This window comes from Cibotium barometz, chromosome 60 (assembly GCF_041138505.1).
Source record: "Cibotium barometz isolate CiBa-2024 chromosome 60, ASM4113850v1, whole genome shotgun sequence".
NCBI classification, from domain to species: domain Eukaryota; kingdom Viridiplantae; phylum Streptophyta; class Polypodiopsida; order Cyatheales; family Cibotiaceae; genus Cibotium; species Cibotium barometz.
The window spans coordinates 13,624,162-13,639,881 of NC_141105.1; positions in this window are offsets into that span (position 1 = coordinate 13,624,162).

The following is a 15,720-nucleotide window of genomic DNA, read 5'->3' on the forward strand; positions in this document are numbered from 1 at the left end:
GTCCAGGATTCTATTGTTCCCTACCAAGGCAACGAACACTTTCTTAACAAATCTGTACACTCCACACGCAAGCTAGGCTGGGCATACCTATTCCGTTTTTCAGTGATGGGTAAAGACCTGACTGCAAAACGATCGTAATGCCCAAAGTCTAGATTTGGGAGGGCGATCCATACGAGTTGAAAGGCTTTTGTACGGTGGTTCGTTGTGGAGGGCTGGGGAACAGGGGCCCTTAAATGAAAGGCCTGACCCTTATCGATCCTATTTGTATAAGGTGGTAGAGAAGGAGTCTAAATCAATGGACATTAATGAACCATCATTGATGGACGTTGCACACTTGAATGACACGAGAGAATTGGTGGTCCGGATGGGTTAAAGCCCGAGGCTTTGACAATGGAACAACAACTACGTGTCTTATGGGATCTAAGCTCTCAAGATCGAACAAAGGTCGAAAGACCATTTTTATGGGACATAGATCTATGACGGATTGCTGCCTATGAAAGACTAGCACCTAATCCTAGGTCAATGACGACCAAGGGCTGGGCTCAGGGGGGAACCACTATAGACGGCATCTCTATGAAAATGCTAGACCTGCGTGAAGGCCTCGATTCCGTCGTTATCGGGCCGTAAGGCATAGTGGGATCCCTCGCCCTTGCATTCCCAAACCTAGTGGTAGGCGCTTGCCGCTATGCCAAAGGGGATACCATAATTCCAAGACAGACTTGTACAGGCCGTAGGTGTGAACCCTTCTCAGAGCAATCTGCTTCACCCTACAGCCTTTGTTGCTTTCACGGGTTTGGGCTGGGAAGGTCTCAACATACTTGTCTAAGACAAGTACATAGAGATCTCCGTGGTATCGTTTAGTGCATGAGGGAAGGTATCGGTAAACGCGATAGTATCGATCACGGAATGCCAGGCCTTCTTGGACAAACTCTCAAAAGTGACTTACAGCCTGAGGTTTGTAAAAGATATCTATCTATTTGATTACTTGTCTTATGGCCTTGGCGCTATTACTGCGAGTGGTCTGAGCTCTCCCAGCTTATTTGGCTTGGGGATGTCGGCGGGCCTGAACCCATACGCACTTGTATGGAGGTGCGGTGAGGACCTCCCCTTCAAACCAATTTCATTCTTTTTTTTAAAATCAAACGTTGTTTTCCTTTCTGAGCCCTCCGGGTTTTGGAATTACCCAACTTGGATTTGATTCTGACTGCCAAGAGCAGTCTTTTGCTCGTAACTACACTGAACGGGTTGGTCTTCTATTTTGTTTCAGGCAGCGACTTCTCCTATAGTCAGCTTTCTGAAACCAACCTGCCAAGCTTTCTCTTGAGAGACCACGATAATTATCCCTGTCAACTCAATTAGTAGCTGACAAGTCTACGTCTATCCCCGGGCGTCGGGTACAATCTATTTCCCCGCCACCCTTGTAGCCATCACCCTCGAAATCCACACAAGTGTGTCTGCATCCCCTAGACTTGACAAAAAATGTTTTTTCACAGCTAAACTCCTCCACTCGCGAGCACCCTTTTCTCCATGTTCATACAATACTTGAGTAGGTGGGGCGAAGTCTCACGAGGTACCCATTCAGCAGAAGACACCCTGCCAATTCCAAATGATGGATTCAACAAAAAATGCTATGCTTACACACAAGACTACCCTTCATCGAAAGCTTGGCAGGGACTATCCAAATTCAACCCTAGCCTGCCCGGAGAGGTTTACTACACAAGGCTCCTGCCCACAGAGGGCCTTATCCCAGCGAATATCGGAAGCTCAGCTCCACACGACATAAACATTGACACGCTTTTGAAAAAAACATGAAGGAGTGAAGTATCCGACATGCGAGACACAGCGATCGTAAAGATTCACCAATTGAAAATGCCATTATATACTCTTTCTTAAAGCCTTCGATACTGGACCAACCTACTAAAATGCGAATGGGAATTGAAGACATGGTCGAGACTGCTAAAGATAAGGGAGTACCATCTATAATGAAATTGATGTTTGAATGGGGAAGCCATTGAATAGTTTCCACAAATTAAAATTTGGCTATGGAATTATCGGATCATGACCGAGAAATCAAAAAATACAAGAAAGTCATCAAAAAAGCGCACAGACTAGTGATTCATATCCGTCGTATTTCGAAATCAAGAGAAACCGAAAGAATAATGCTTCCCAACAGAGAACATAGGGTGAGACCACTAAGATGGGATTTCGCTAATAACATCATCTTTTAAGTCTGTTCGATTTTTTCCCTTTTTCTCTCTTCTCCATATGCATGGGAGTTAAAGGTCCTTCGAGAAGTCACACGGCCTTCGCTTTATCTTTTTAATGTTGTTGATAGCAAAGCGCAGTAAATAGATGGGCTTTTTTGTTTTCGTAAGGAAAATCAAAAGAACTTTGATTGATTCTTATTCGTAGTTGGGATGTAGGGATAGATTCATTTCCTCCAGAACTGTACGAACTATGACATAGGCTACCGCTCTGACCTTCGGGGTAATCCCAGGAGGGACTCATCTGCCCTTCGGGACTCAACCAACTATCGATGTCTACGGCGTTGGGACTGCACTTCAAGGCTCAACCAACTATCGGTGTCTAAGGCGTTAGAATTCACTTCGTGCCCAAAGTGTGTTGATTATCCCATATACATGGAGTTGACGACATGGTGGAGACTGCTAAAGATAAGAGAGTACCATCTATACCTATAATGAAATTGATGTTTGAATGGGGAAGCCATCGAATAGTTTCCACAAATTAAAATTTGGTTGTGGAATTATCGGATCGTGTTCGAGAAACTGAAAAATACAAGAAAGTCATCAAAAAAGCGCACATATCAATGATTCATATCTGTTGTATTGTGAAATCGAGAGGAACTCAAGGAATAATGCTTCCCAACAGAGAACATAGGGTGAGACCACTGAGATGGGATTCCGTTAATAACATCATCTTCTAAGTCTGTTTGGTTTTTTCCCTTTTTCTCTCTTCTCCATATGCATGGGAGTTAAAGGTCCTTCAAGTCACACGGCCTTTGCTTTGTCTTTTTAATGTTGTTGATCGCAAAGCGCAGTAAATAGATGGGCTTTTTGTTTCCGTAAAGAAAATCAAAAGAACTCTGATTAATTCTTATTCGTAGTTGGGACGTAGGGATAGATTCATTTCCTCCTTGAAGAACTGTACAAATTATGACGTAGGCTACCGCTTTGCCCTTTGGGGTGATCCCGAGAGGGACTCATCTGCCCTTCGAGACTCAACCAACTATTGATGTCTACAGTGTTGGGACTGCACTTTGGGGCTTAACCAACTATCGATGCCTATGGCATTAGAATTCACTTCGTGCCCAGAGTGTGTTGATTATCTCATATATGTGGAGTTGATAGCAGCAGCTGGATAAATATATATATGTATATGTGTGTGTGTGTGTGTGTGTGTGTGTGTGTGTGTGTGTGTGTGTGTAAGGCCTTCCCTATCCCTCTACCACCCTTTTCAAGTGAAGTGGATCTCGGGATTGGAGGTGATGGGGGGGCCTTCTCCAACTGAGATGGTCATGCTAAGGTCTTTGGTGCCTGTGATTATAGTGGTATTAGAGAGGCTACGCTCTTCAACTAGATGCCTGTGATTATAGTGGTATTAGAGAGGCTACGCTCCCTCTCCCTCTTCAACTAGATGGTGTGATTACAGTGGTATTAGAGCGGCTATGCTCCCTCTCCCTCTTCAACTAGATGGTGTGCGCTCCTCACTTAGTCTACTACGCCATTAATGGTAGACAAGCTAGTGGCAACGGCATTAAGGGAGGCCATAGTGTGCCTTAGACAAAGAGTTTGGTCCTGTCAACCCCATACCTTTGAACTGGTTCATTTGTTGTGCCATTGAGTCGTATAGCAAAAAGATAAGGTTACCCTCTCCTCAATGAGGGTGTTGGAAGAAATGCCATCATATCTATCTGGTTGATCTCGCTTGTGTGTTGATTATCCCATATATGCACAACTAAAATTTATATATATATATATATATATATATATATATATATATATATATATATATATATATATATATATATATATATATATATATATCTAAGGTCTCTCCTATCTCTCTACCACCCTGTCGGGTGAAGTGAAGGCTTTGCCTAAAAAGATAGAAAGTTAATAGCTCAAATAAGAAAGAAGTACACTAAAGGGGCTGAGCCTTGGTAGCCTCTTACACGGAGATACCTTGGAAAGCTAGTCTATAATGTAAGTTGTTGCTCTATTGCATTCTATTATCAATTGCAAGCTTCTCATCTTTACTAATATTTGGGGCTCACTATTATGCATGGTAAAGTAAAAAAGATGTGTTCTCTACTTTCTTACTCATTTCATAGCATTTCTTGATTAAGATATTTTTTTTGGTTCATAGTATGGTATATTATGTGTTGAGGTTACTAAAGTAGTATGGATACTTTTTGATGCCTGTATGTGTATATCATCTTTCTATTTTGGTGTAGATTCTCAACATTATTGATCCAAAATTGGCGTTGATTGGTGGTCTAGAGTATGGGCACTCAAATGGGGAGTAGATAGTAGCTATGCTACTTTACAGAAGTTAAATCTACTTGCCCTCTTTGATGTCTCCCACCATTAAGTCAAAAATATACTGGTTGTCTTTGCTAAAAGCCAATAAAGCCACAAAAACCATGTTCAACCTTGCTCGTGGGGGACCGTATTTGCATTTTGGCTACCAATTAGGTAGCCTATTATATAAATCTCTTACTTATGCCTTCCTTAAATTGTGTGTTTGACATGTCTCTTGATACACCCTATATAACTATGTTTTGGTTTTGTAGTTGGCTTTTATGAGAAGTAATAAAAAATGTTGCACAGATAATTGTTTGTGCTTAAAGATTTTATGGACGTTCTTGGTGGTCTTACAAGATTTCTCCTTTGACTACTATGAAAAGGTGAAGGTTGAGAAAAGGAAATACTTGTTTCCACTAGAGGCTTGTGGAGAGTCAAAGGAAAAAAAAAAGGTGATGAGTCAGGTCTCTTAAGAAGCTTGACTTGACCCACTTGTAGGTTTTTTAGTCATTTAAGATTAAAGGGTCAAATACCAACTATTTCCAGCAAGAGTAAAGTAGATGTGGTTGGTGATTACTGAACGAGGCCACTTGTATATTTTCATCCACCTATACATGAATGCTCAAAGTGGGAATTGGAAAACTTTCCACAGTGGATAGATCTAGAGAAGGGTCAAGTATTAGAGAGAGAGAAGGAGTTTCAGGCACAACTTATGCAAGACTAACTTCATGATAGTTGAGAGGGCAAAGACCACATGAGGGAGAGGAATGAAAACTCACTTGTCTCTTGCACATTTGGTATTTAATGAACTTTACATGTGTCTATGGACTCAATCTTTGTGGTTTTGGTGGTGGCACGGCCAATGTGGAGAGCAGCAAACAAAGACAATCACATTGATGATGTGATGACGCCAAGTGTCAAAGGATACAACATCCCTACATGGTAAGTGCCATCTTTGGCTCATTTCTAAATTTCTTATTTGAAATATTTCTTATGGATTACTATGACAACAATAAAGGGAGTGTTCACAACGATAGTGGAAAGGTACTTGCAAAGAGAACAACCAATTATGTGTATCAGTTAAACTATGCACTTGGGGATGTTTGTCTTGGTGATGACGAGCCTAAGTGTCTTGCTAATATTGGAGACTACATTGCTATTGGGAGGGATTTCTCAAGTGGGATGAAAAATCCAACATACATAAAGATTCATAAGCATATGTTGAGGTTTCGAGCATAGGGTCAGGAGTTCATTAGGAAGGGGAAGTTTGTGACTTGGGCAACATATTTTGTGATTGGACCTCCCTTTTGGAGGTTTTCTTCATGGTTCCATCTCACAACCTCCTTATTAGGACACCATCACAAAGGATCATGTGCACTATGGAGTTTTATTGGTACATCATCACTCTCAAATTCAAGCTAGTTTTTTATTATGGAACATTCATGGGAGGTAATCCCAAATGCTTAGACTACTGTAGCTTTAAATATTTTGTTTTATATCTTATTGTTATATAATACATTAATGATCATTTCACCTTGTGTGGTGGGAGAAACTATTAGTTGGGTGGATCCGTATATTAACATATATCAGATTTGGAGATTTGGCAATGGATTGTTGTCATGCATCACTCTCCCTCTAGTTACTATGAGAGTGGGGGCTTTTAGATAGAGGTAGTATTGCCATTGTTGATTGGATCTCTATGTTGAATGCAAACCTGCATCATTGTCATAGATTTGACCATTTTTTGGTGTTAATTTATAGTATGCTTCCTCTATGCTTGACGAGGGATAATGCCTCCTATGTCCAATATTTGAGACTCTGCATATGTAACCTTTGGAGTCAGTGGTGGGTTACCACCATTTGCCATAGATATCTACAGAGCCTACTAGGGAGGAGTGGCGTGGTGGCTTGGAGAGGAGCTCACATTTATGGCTTAATTTGTTGAGTTCTTTTCCACTGCAATTGTATTTGCCTTGAGTTGGGATGTGGTACAACCCCTATTCTCAAAACATGTTTGAAGACGTGATGTGTGTGTGCATCGATGATGGGGACAAGGATAACAGACTACTGTCTTCATATGTGAAATCCTTACTACATGCTAGGAAGCGGGGGGAAGACATGAGGAGGCTAGCAGTTCATAGGCTACTAATGATGAGATTGATGTACGTGTGGGAGAAAACCCATACGACTAGTGAGCATGTGCATCTTCCTCTCGTACTTACAGTGGTGACTAGTAGTTTGTGTTTTTGATAGTAGTTGTTTATGATTCCTATGATTTTGGCTATGGTTTTACCAATTATCATAATTTTTACCTATGGTTCTCTCTTGCTCAATCTCACAATCAATATTTATGTGGTTTGGGGTCAATGTACTCATGAATGTACCCAAAGATCTACAGTGCAATTAGTGTGCTCTCTTTTTTTCTGCTACTCCCTCTCATTGTATCTCTCACTCAATATTTATATGGTCTACTACCAATCTACTAATACACACAAGCATGCAAACACCCGGTTGCACCAATTTGAAGACAATGCACCCAATTTATCTAGAAAGTCAAAGTCATGGTGTTCCAATCGCATGTGCAATGATGATGAATAGCCTTCTTTATAATTTCCTTTTGCCACGCCGAGGCCACGCCCCACTTGATTTTTTGGTTTGCTTAGAAAAAGTCAAAGTATGGTAGACCTCAGAGATTTGAAGACACTCAAATGCATACACAATGGGATAAACTCAGCTTAGTCGACACCAAATGTTTGAAACATTGTGGTGTTCGTGTGACCCTTCCTGAGAGAATGAACCTTGGTCTTGCTCCATGGTTTAATGCAGTTTTCATGAAATTTACACTTTACGAGCTAATTAGAAAATTTAGAGCTTGAAGGACTATGGTGGTTCCTGTTTCCAAGTGCTCACTTTTTCTTTGCTCACATTTGTGTTTCGTTAACTCATTTCTTCCCAAATCTCCTCACTCGATGTGAATCCGAAGGAGTTTTTGTTGAAATGGCAAGTGATGAGTAAATATTTGGAGCAACGGGGAGTGGTATGTGACCCTCAAACATTTGTAATGGTTGCAAAAGTATAGACTATGGTTCAAAGGGCTAAGGAGAGCCCAAAGAATGAGAAAAAAGGTGGAATGGCCAACCCATGTGGAGGCCAAAAGTAGGCGCCTAGAAGAAGTGGGAAAGGCCAGCCCATGTGGAGGCCAGACGTAGGCGCCTAGAAGAAGTGGGAAAGGCCAACCCATGTGGAGGCCAGAAGTAGGCGCCTAGAAGAAGTGGGAAAGGCCAACCCATGTGGAGGCCAAAAGTAGGCACCTATAAGAATTGGGAAAGGATGCCTCATGGGTGCTCACTTCAAGGGAGATGGTGCTCAAATCTATAAAAGATTAGGGGATGCTTACGCAAGCATAGGCACCTAGAAGAAGTGGGAAAGGATGCCTCATGGGTGCTCACTTCAAGGGAGATGGTGCTCAAATCTAGAAAAGATTAAGAGATGCTTAAGCAAGCTTATGGGCCATAATAAATGGTTAATGGAGATGTACTCAAGCTTATAAAAAGTACTCTATGCTTTTAAACTAAACCTCTTGCTTGTCATTATGTTTCACTTTTGTTATTAGCATTATCATTAGTGTTAATCTCTTTCTTGCTTTCTAACATGCTAAGACGATGAGTTTAATTCATTTCTACACACCTTAATCAACTCTAGATGCAAATCTCAAGTTGATATCATAGTCACAAAAACAACCATCATCCCTTGAGCAGCTAAACACCATAGGATAGGTTAGATTAGGAAAATGATTAGTTTTCTTAATGAGTTTTCAAGCATTTTTCCCTCTTTTGCTAAGCAACAAATCATCAAGAATCAAGCATTTTTTCCCTCTTTTGCTAAGGATAACTTGGAGCTAGGACACCTCAAGGAGCTGTAACTCATCAAAGAAAGGTCTTGTTGATTAGGCCAAAAGCAATAAAGTGGGTAGTAGGTTGGCGGCAAAAATCCCAACCTAAGGGGTAAAATTTCATATTTTTATACGTCATTCTTGCAAGTTTTTATTGCATGGTTTTAGTACTTAAGCTACGGAGGATGTGTAGATTGGATTATTGAGCACGAGAATGGACATGGAGCCCTCTCTCTCTCTCTCTCTCTCTCTCTCTCTCTCTCTCTCTCTCTCTCTCTCTCTCTCTCTCTCTCTCTCTCTCTCTCTCTCTCTCTCTCTCTCTCTCTCTCTCTCTCTCATTTGGGCAGACTCAGGGATTGCGAGCTCCAGGCTAGGTAGGTTTTCGATGGGGATACTCGACATTAGATCATATCTTTACACTCAAAGCCATTATCGAGGAGGGCACAACACATGGTCGGAGGATATATTGTTGCTTTTTGGATTTTCACAAGGCTTTTGATACAATACCATGGGCCAGGCTAATGCAGAGGATGTATGACATTAGGGTACCGCCAACACTCACTTGGGGGGTACTTACTTTATATGAGTCAGTCTCACTAGCAGATGAAGACTGGAGAAGGAAACTCAAACTTGATTTATAGCACCATAGGGGTGAAATAGGGCTTCTCTTTGTCTCCAACTCTTTTTGGGCTATATATCAATGAGGTTTCGGATTTTATTGATAGAGGAGAGGGGAGAGGTGCTTCCTTGGTATAGAAGTTTGGATACCATTGCTTATATATGCTGATGATATAGTCCTTATAGCAGACTCTCCAAAGGGGATGCAGAGACATTTAAATGTACTACATGCCTACAGGGAGGCCAAGGACCTCATGGTCAACCTGGGCAAGACTAAGGTTATGATTTTTAATACCTCAACATAGTGGATTAGCATATCAGCACTAGGTTTCATTTATAGAGGGGAGACTGTGGAGCAAGTTACCTCCTATGTGTATCTGGGAGTCCTATTTAGGGGCCTAGCTTTTTCCATGAGAGCAGCCGCTGAGGCGAGATTGGCACGAGGATATGCTTCCCTAGGGATGCTAGAGAAGATGTGCTCACAGGTACAATTTCAGGAGCCCAAGACCAAATTATGGCTCTTTGATACTTTGGTCTCCCCTACTCTACTATATGGTGCCCCCATCTAGGGATCGAGCCTAGATTATCACTGTCGTTGCATGGGGGGGGCTACAACGGATGGGGGTCTATGGAGAGACCTCTTGTTATGATGATTGCTAGGATGATACGCAATAAGCCATCAGTCCCACACGAGATCATTCGAGCAGAGATGGCTGCTGCACCACTCGTAGTAGAGGCTCTTACTAGGTTAGTATCTTTCCTCCACAGTTTATGGGAGCTCCCTCGACACTTATATGCTAGGCTTGTTTTGGAGTCATCACGACATCTTGCAGAAAGGGGAGATGAGACATGCTGGTATGCACAGATGACTACATGGTTTGGTTTACATGGGATCTCTATGGATAGATTGCTACCTTTTCAGTACTCTTTAGACGCCACTTCTCTGCCTTTGTACCACTTAGAGGTGAACAAAATCATCAAGCAGGATATTATTAGATTAGACACTGAGAGGACATGGGTATCACCAACGGCCCCTCTAGGGATGAAGATGAGTTTTTACAGAGATCACCTGCTTTGCCTCACAGAGGATGGTTTCATCACTTTTCCAAGATACATGGACATACATTTGTCACATGGCATCAGATGCACCATTGGTCAGATCTGCACTTCCTCTCATCAGCTGAGGATCGAGACTGGTAGATATGAACCACATAGAGTATCGACAGAGCTGCATATATGTCAGGTAGAGCTAGAAACGGAGGAGCACTACATCTTCCGATGCCCGTACTATGAGATTAGAGGAGGTTCCATTGCCTTTTCAAAGAGGGGTTCGGCTCCCTTGCCATAGTGATGGACTACAGTGACCAGAGATGCCTATGACTTTTTCTACTAGAGATACGCCAGCATAGAGAGACTCTCATACGTGGAGGAGTAGCACACACAGGTCTTGTGTAGAAACAACTTACTGATTTCTTTGGGAGCACCACTTCAGCACAACACAGGCAGGGTCAAGACACAGCTGCATCCACATCCACATCCACATCCAAAGGGGTCACTCTTGAGTGTACCTCTCAGCTATGTTGGGACAGACACCCTAGAACTCGGGGTATTCATAGCAGATCTAGATGGCATGGGAGGATTAGAGAGATCATCGCAAATCACTAACAGATACCCTCCAGGCAGTTCACCCCGGAGGAGCTTGCAAAGATGGTGGACACTTTCGTCCCCTCTTAGTAGCTTCCCATGTTACTCTCGATCACTAGATCTATAGATCTTTAATCTTTATATCTTTTCTCACTTTTTTCTGTTACACACCATTGACATTTGTACTTCATTTGACCAGATTATTTGTAACTTTTGGTCTCAAAGGTTATTTTGGCCTTTCGAAGGCGTTAATACAAATTTCATTTCATTATGTTTGTCCCCCCCTCTCTCCACTCTCTTTCTCTCTCTCCCTTATCAACTACTCTCTCTCTCTCTCTCTCTCTCTCTCTCTCTCTCTCTCTCTCTCTCTCTCTCTCTCTCTCTCTCTCTCTTCCCCCCCATAATCCTCATCATCATCTTCTTCTCTCTATCTCTCCTCCTTGCACTATGTCTCCCTCCCTTCTCCTCCCCCTCATCTTACTGGTTGTCTATGCAAACACCAAACTCTCCTTAGAGTGCTTCTATCCTCATCCTCATCATCATCATCGTTATTTTCTTCTTCTTCTTCTCTCTCTCTCTCTCTCTTACTCATTGTCATTGCAAACACAAAACTCTCCTTAGAGTTTGTCCATCACAAAGAGATAATAGTAACCATTGAGAGAGAGAACAAGAGAGGCCAACATTTAGTGTTGATTGCATGTTCTACAATTTGATAGACTAAGCATTGAATGCGAGTAAGCATGTTCTACAATTTGATAGAGTAAGCATTGAATGCGAGAAGAATATAGTGCAAGAAAAAATGGAGAGAGAGAGAGAGAGAGAGAGAGAGAGAGAGAGAGAGAGAGAGAGAGAGAGAGAGAGAGAGAGAGAGAGAGAGAGAAGCAAAAAATTAAAGAGGGTGGGTGGGAGGGGGGAAGAGAGAGAGAGAGAGAGAGAGAGAGAGAGAGAGAGAGAGAGAGAGGCATGCAAGATAATGAGGGAGAGAGAGAGAATAGCAAAAAATTAGAGAGGAGGGTGGATGGGGGAGAGGGCGAGGGAGAGGGGTAGAGAGAGAGAGAGAGAGAGAGAGAGAGAGAGAGAGAGAGAGAGATTTTTCTCTCTCTCTCTCTCTCTCTCTCCCATCCACCCCTCTCTCCCATCCATCCACCCCCCTCCCATCCACCCCCCTCCCATCCATGTGACAGAGCTAAGGGAGACCTCTTGGCCATACTCATTAGCCCCATGCTTGATATTTTGGAGAGTGGTATACCATCTACTTAGAGTTGATGCTGCTCTCATGTTTCTATGTTCTTAGTATTCCATGATGAGTTTCCATGGACAGTTTTGTATCACTCCGGTGAGATAGCTATGTTCGTGTTTTCTTTTTGTTTTATTTTCCATTCCATGATGAGATATGCCATGGACATTATTGTATCACTTTGGTCTCATAGGACCATTGGGTCTTTAGTAGACGCTTAATATATCTTTCTTTCTTTCTCTCTCTCTACCTCCCACCCACCCTCCTCTCTAATTTCTCTCTCTCTCTCTCTCTCTCTCTCTCTCTCTCTCTCTCTCTCTCTCTCTCTCTCTCTCTCTCTCTCTCTCTCTCTCTCTCTCATTCTCATTTTTTGTTTGTACTATATTCTTCTCGCAAGATGGTAAAGCGCTTTACCATAGGTCAAGCAGGTGAAAACATATTGACCTACAGAGTGGTTTAACAGTCTTTCACTAATATGATGGGAAGATAACAAAAAGGCCATGCTTCCACCAAATATGATGGAAAGATAACATAAAAGTCATGAAAAGGATATAATCATACATATAACTAATGATAATCATATAAAACCCAAGATTGGATTGGTTAAACTTTTAAAACAAAAAAGATTGGTCATGCTTCCACCAAATATGATGGGAAGTTAACATAAAGGTCATGCAAAGAAGATAATCATACATACAGCTAATGATAATCATATAAAACCCAAGATCGGATTGATACTAATTCTAAAACAAATACCAAAATGGAAGATAATTGGGAGCCTAGAGTGGCCCATCATTTAGGTTAAGATTCACATGTCATGTGTTATGTACACATGCTGGATGCTTGCAAGAAGCAAACCATTTTCTTTTGGGGGTGAATTTTTTTGGGAATAGCCAATTGGCAAAGATTAGCCCTTATTTTTTTCCTTGTCTAGATATTATTACAAAGTCTATTATAGCATTGGCGGTGCTCCAATACATGACAATTGTTGCATTCTACTTTTCATATTATTCACATGTGGGAATGACTCATTAATTGTCATTTCAAGACCAAAGAAGTGTTTGAGTTCTTTTCCTCAGCCCCAACCCCTTTCAATGTACCTTTGTCAACAATGTAATGAATGAAAGCATCTCCCAAGCCTAGTGTAATAATAGCTAATGCCTTTTGAACTCTAAATACTTCCCATCCTCATATTCTTGACACTTCTCCATTCCACTTACAATCCCCCATAAACTATTCTTCAGCAAAGCATATTTGATTTTCACCTTCTATGTGTGAAAACCTTCTCCTTCTCAATGAGGAATGGAGTAGCCATGCTAATGCAATGAAAGGGGGCCTTAGCACACTCGATTATTCTCAAGGCTATTCTCAAGGTTTGCTATAAATGACACTAATGAAGTAGCCATGCTCATGCAATGAAAGGGGGTCTTAGCACCTGATTATTCTCAAGGCCAATGTCTGCACTTATTATACAACAAGATTTGATGCAACGACCAATGCAATTTTAAGCCAAATAATCACTTAAACTCAATAACCCCAAAAGTGGTTAACTAGAGAATTGTACCTTGGATCATCAAGGTAGATCTTCTTAAGAAAAGCTAAACATTTTAGCTACTTCATAATGTTTAGATGTTGGATACAAGAGCTACTTGAACATCAGCCTCTTTCCTTGAAGATATGTCTTAAAAATCCTTAAACAATGGATGAAGGAAGAGCTCGTTAAATCCTTCCTAGTTGCTGTGTCTATCCCCTTTGTTCTCTAGTGAACATATCTTAATGTTTCATTATAAATATTGTGTCTTGTGTGATTATCAAAATTTTCATACTCTTCCTGCCCATGTTGCCTTCTCATCATATGGCCATACTTTATTGCTCCCTTTCCCTTGCAGCTTCATAGTCCCCTTGATGATGTTAGGAATGTTCTTTACACAAGAGTTGCATTGTGATGATGCTAGAATGGAAAAGTTGTATGAGCAACCTTGATCCAAGGCAAATGATGTCATGCCAATTTCCCCTTCTTAGTTGGTATTATATTATCCATGGCAAAGAAGAATTGTAATTGATAAATTATGTTAAGCAAACATCATAGAAAACATAACACAACATGTAAGATTTATGGAGAGAGAATAGAATAAAGGAAGATAAGGAGAGATGAGAGAGAGAGAGAGAGAGAGAGAGAGAGAGAGAGAGAGAGAGAGAGAGAGAGAGAGAGAGGAGGTGTAACCATTTAGGCATTACGGGGGAGCACATAACCTTAGGAAGGGTGTAAACATCATTTAGGCATTAAGGGGGAGCACGTAGCCTTAGGAAGGGTGCAACCATTTAGGCATTAAGGGGGAGCAAGTAACCTTAGGAAGGGTGTAAACATCAAACCATTGTATGTATAAGCCATGATGTATGTGGGTAAGAACCAGCCCAAGACAGATCACATGAGAACCATATTAGGGCTAGGTTAGGCATTAGATTAAGCAAAGTAAGGTGCTAATGTGACGAGAAACATTCTACATTCCATATGTAGCAAATATGGAGTGTAGAATACGTATACAACTTTTAGCAATACTTACTTTAGCAAATATGGAGTGTAGAATACGTATATACCTTTTTACCAAATATGGAGTGTAGAATATGTATACAACTTTTAGCAAACATTCTACATTCCATATGTTATACTTACTTAGCAAATATGGAGTGTAGAAAATATGTGTATAACTTTTAGTAATAAGCATTTGAGAAACATTCTATAATCAATATGGAATACTTACTTAGCAAACCTTTATTCAATCATTGGCACTATATAATGTAAGCATTTCATAAATAAACCAGAGATGATGCTTGCATATCTTATTGACATTACCAAGAAGGTGATAACAAAATTAGTCAATTGTGGCCACTTGTATGTCAAGGATGTGCATGCCTTATTTACATTTACCAAGAAGGTGGTAATAATTTTTATAGCACATAACTTTAAAACTTAAATTTCACAATAACAAAGATATAGAAGAATATTATATACAATAGATGGCAAAGCCCACACCTATGTGCTTAAGAGGGAGCTTTGATGGCTAATTTAGAGAAAGCACGGACGATTCCACCAGGACAACTTTTCTTTAACGTAGTCAAAAGCCTTAACTAACTGAGCTCATCTGACCAAACCCGTAAGTCCCATAGTTAGATCAGGGAAAAAGACTATACTTGGATCACTGTACTTGGATCATAGAGACCAACGCTTTTTTTCTCATTGAGACGCACAGCCGTTGATCTATTGAGTCATAGGCTATATGCTACGGAGTAATCTTATAGAGATGATTGATGAAGTGTGTGGAGAAGGGGTTGGTCGTGTATCTATATAGACCTATATGCACGGGGTGTTGCCATGATAGGTATGTATGTGGTCATAGTTGGTGCCACAGTCTACAGTGTAGACTCAAACCATAAAGATGAACTAGAAACAACTATGAGTTACCATAAAGATGAACTAGAAACAACTATGAGTTACCCCACCTCCCATGGCCATTCAGGCTCGTCTTGGTTTTTGCAATGATATGGTGTCCAAGTGTTAAAGTCAAACTACTCCATGTGTGGATTGTTATGAGATAATTGTCCACTCTATAACATGTAGCCTATTTGGCAATGTGCCAAATCTAATCTAAGCCATTTGTAAACCATATGGCCTCCTAGGCCTCCATCTCGTGTGAATACAAGAATATTGAGTGCTTGAGTTGCTTAACCATGGTTGCTCCTCATAATAATGGGGGCCATACAAACATGAGTTAGCTAGTGTTGGA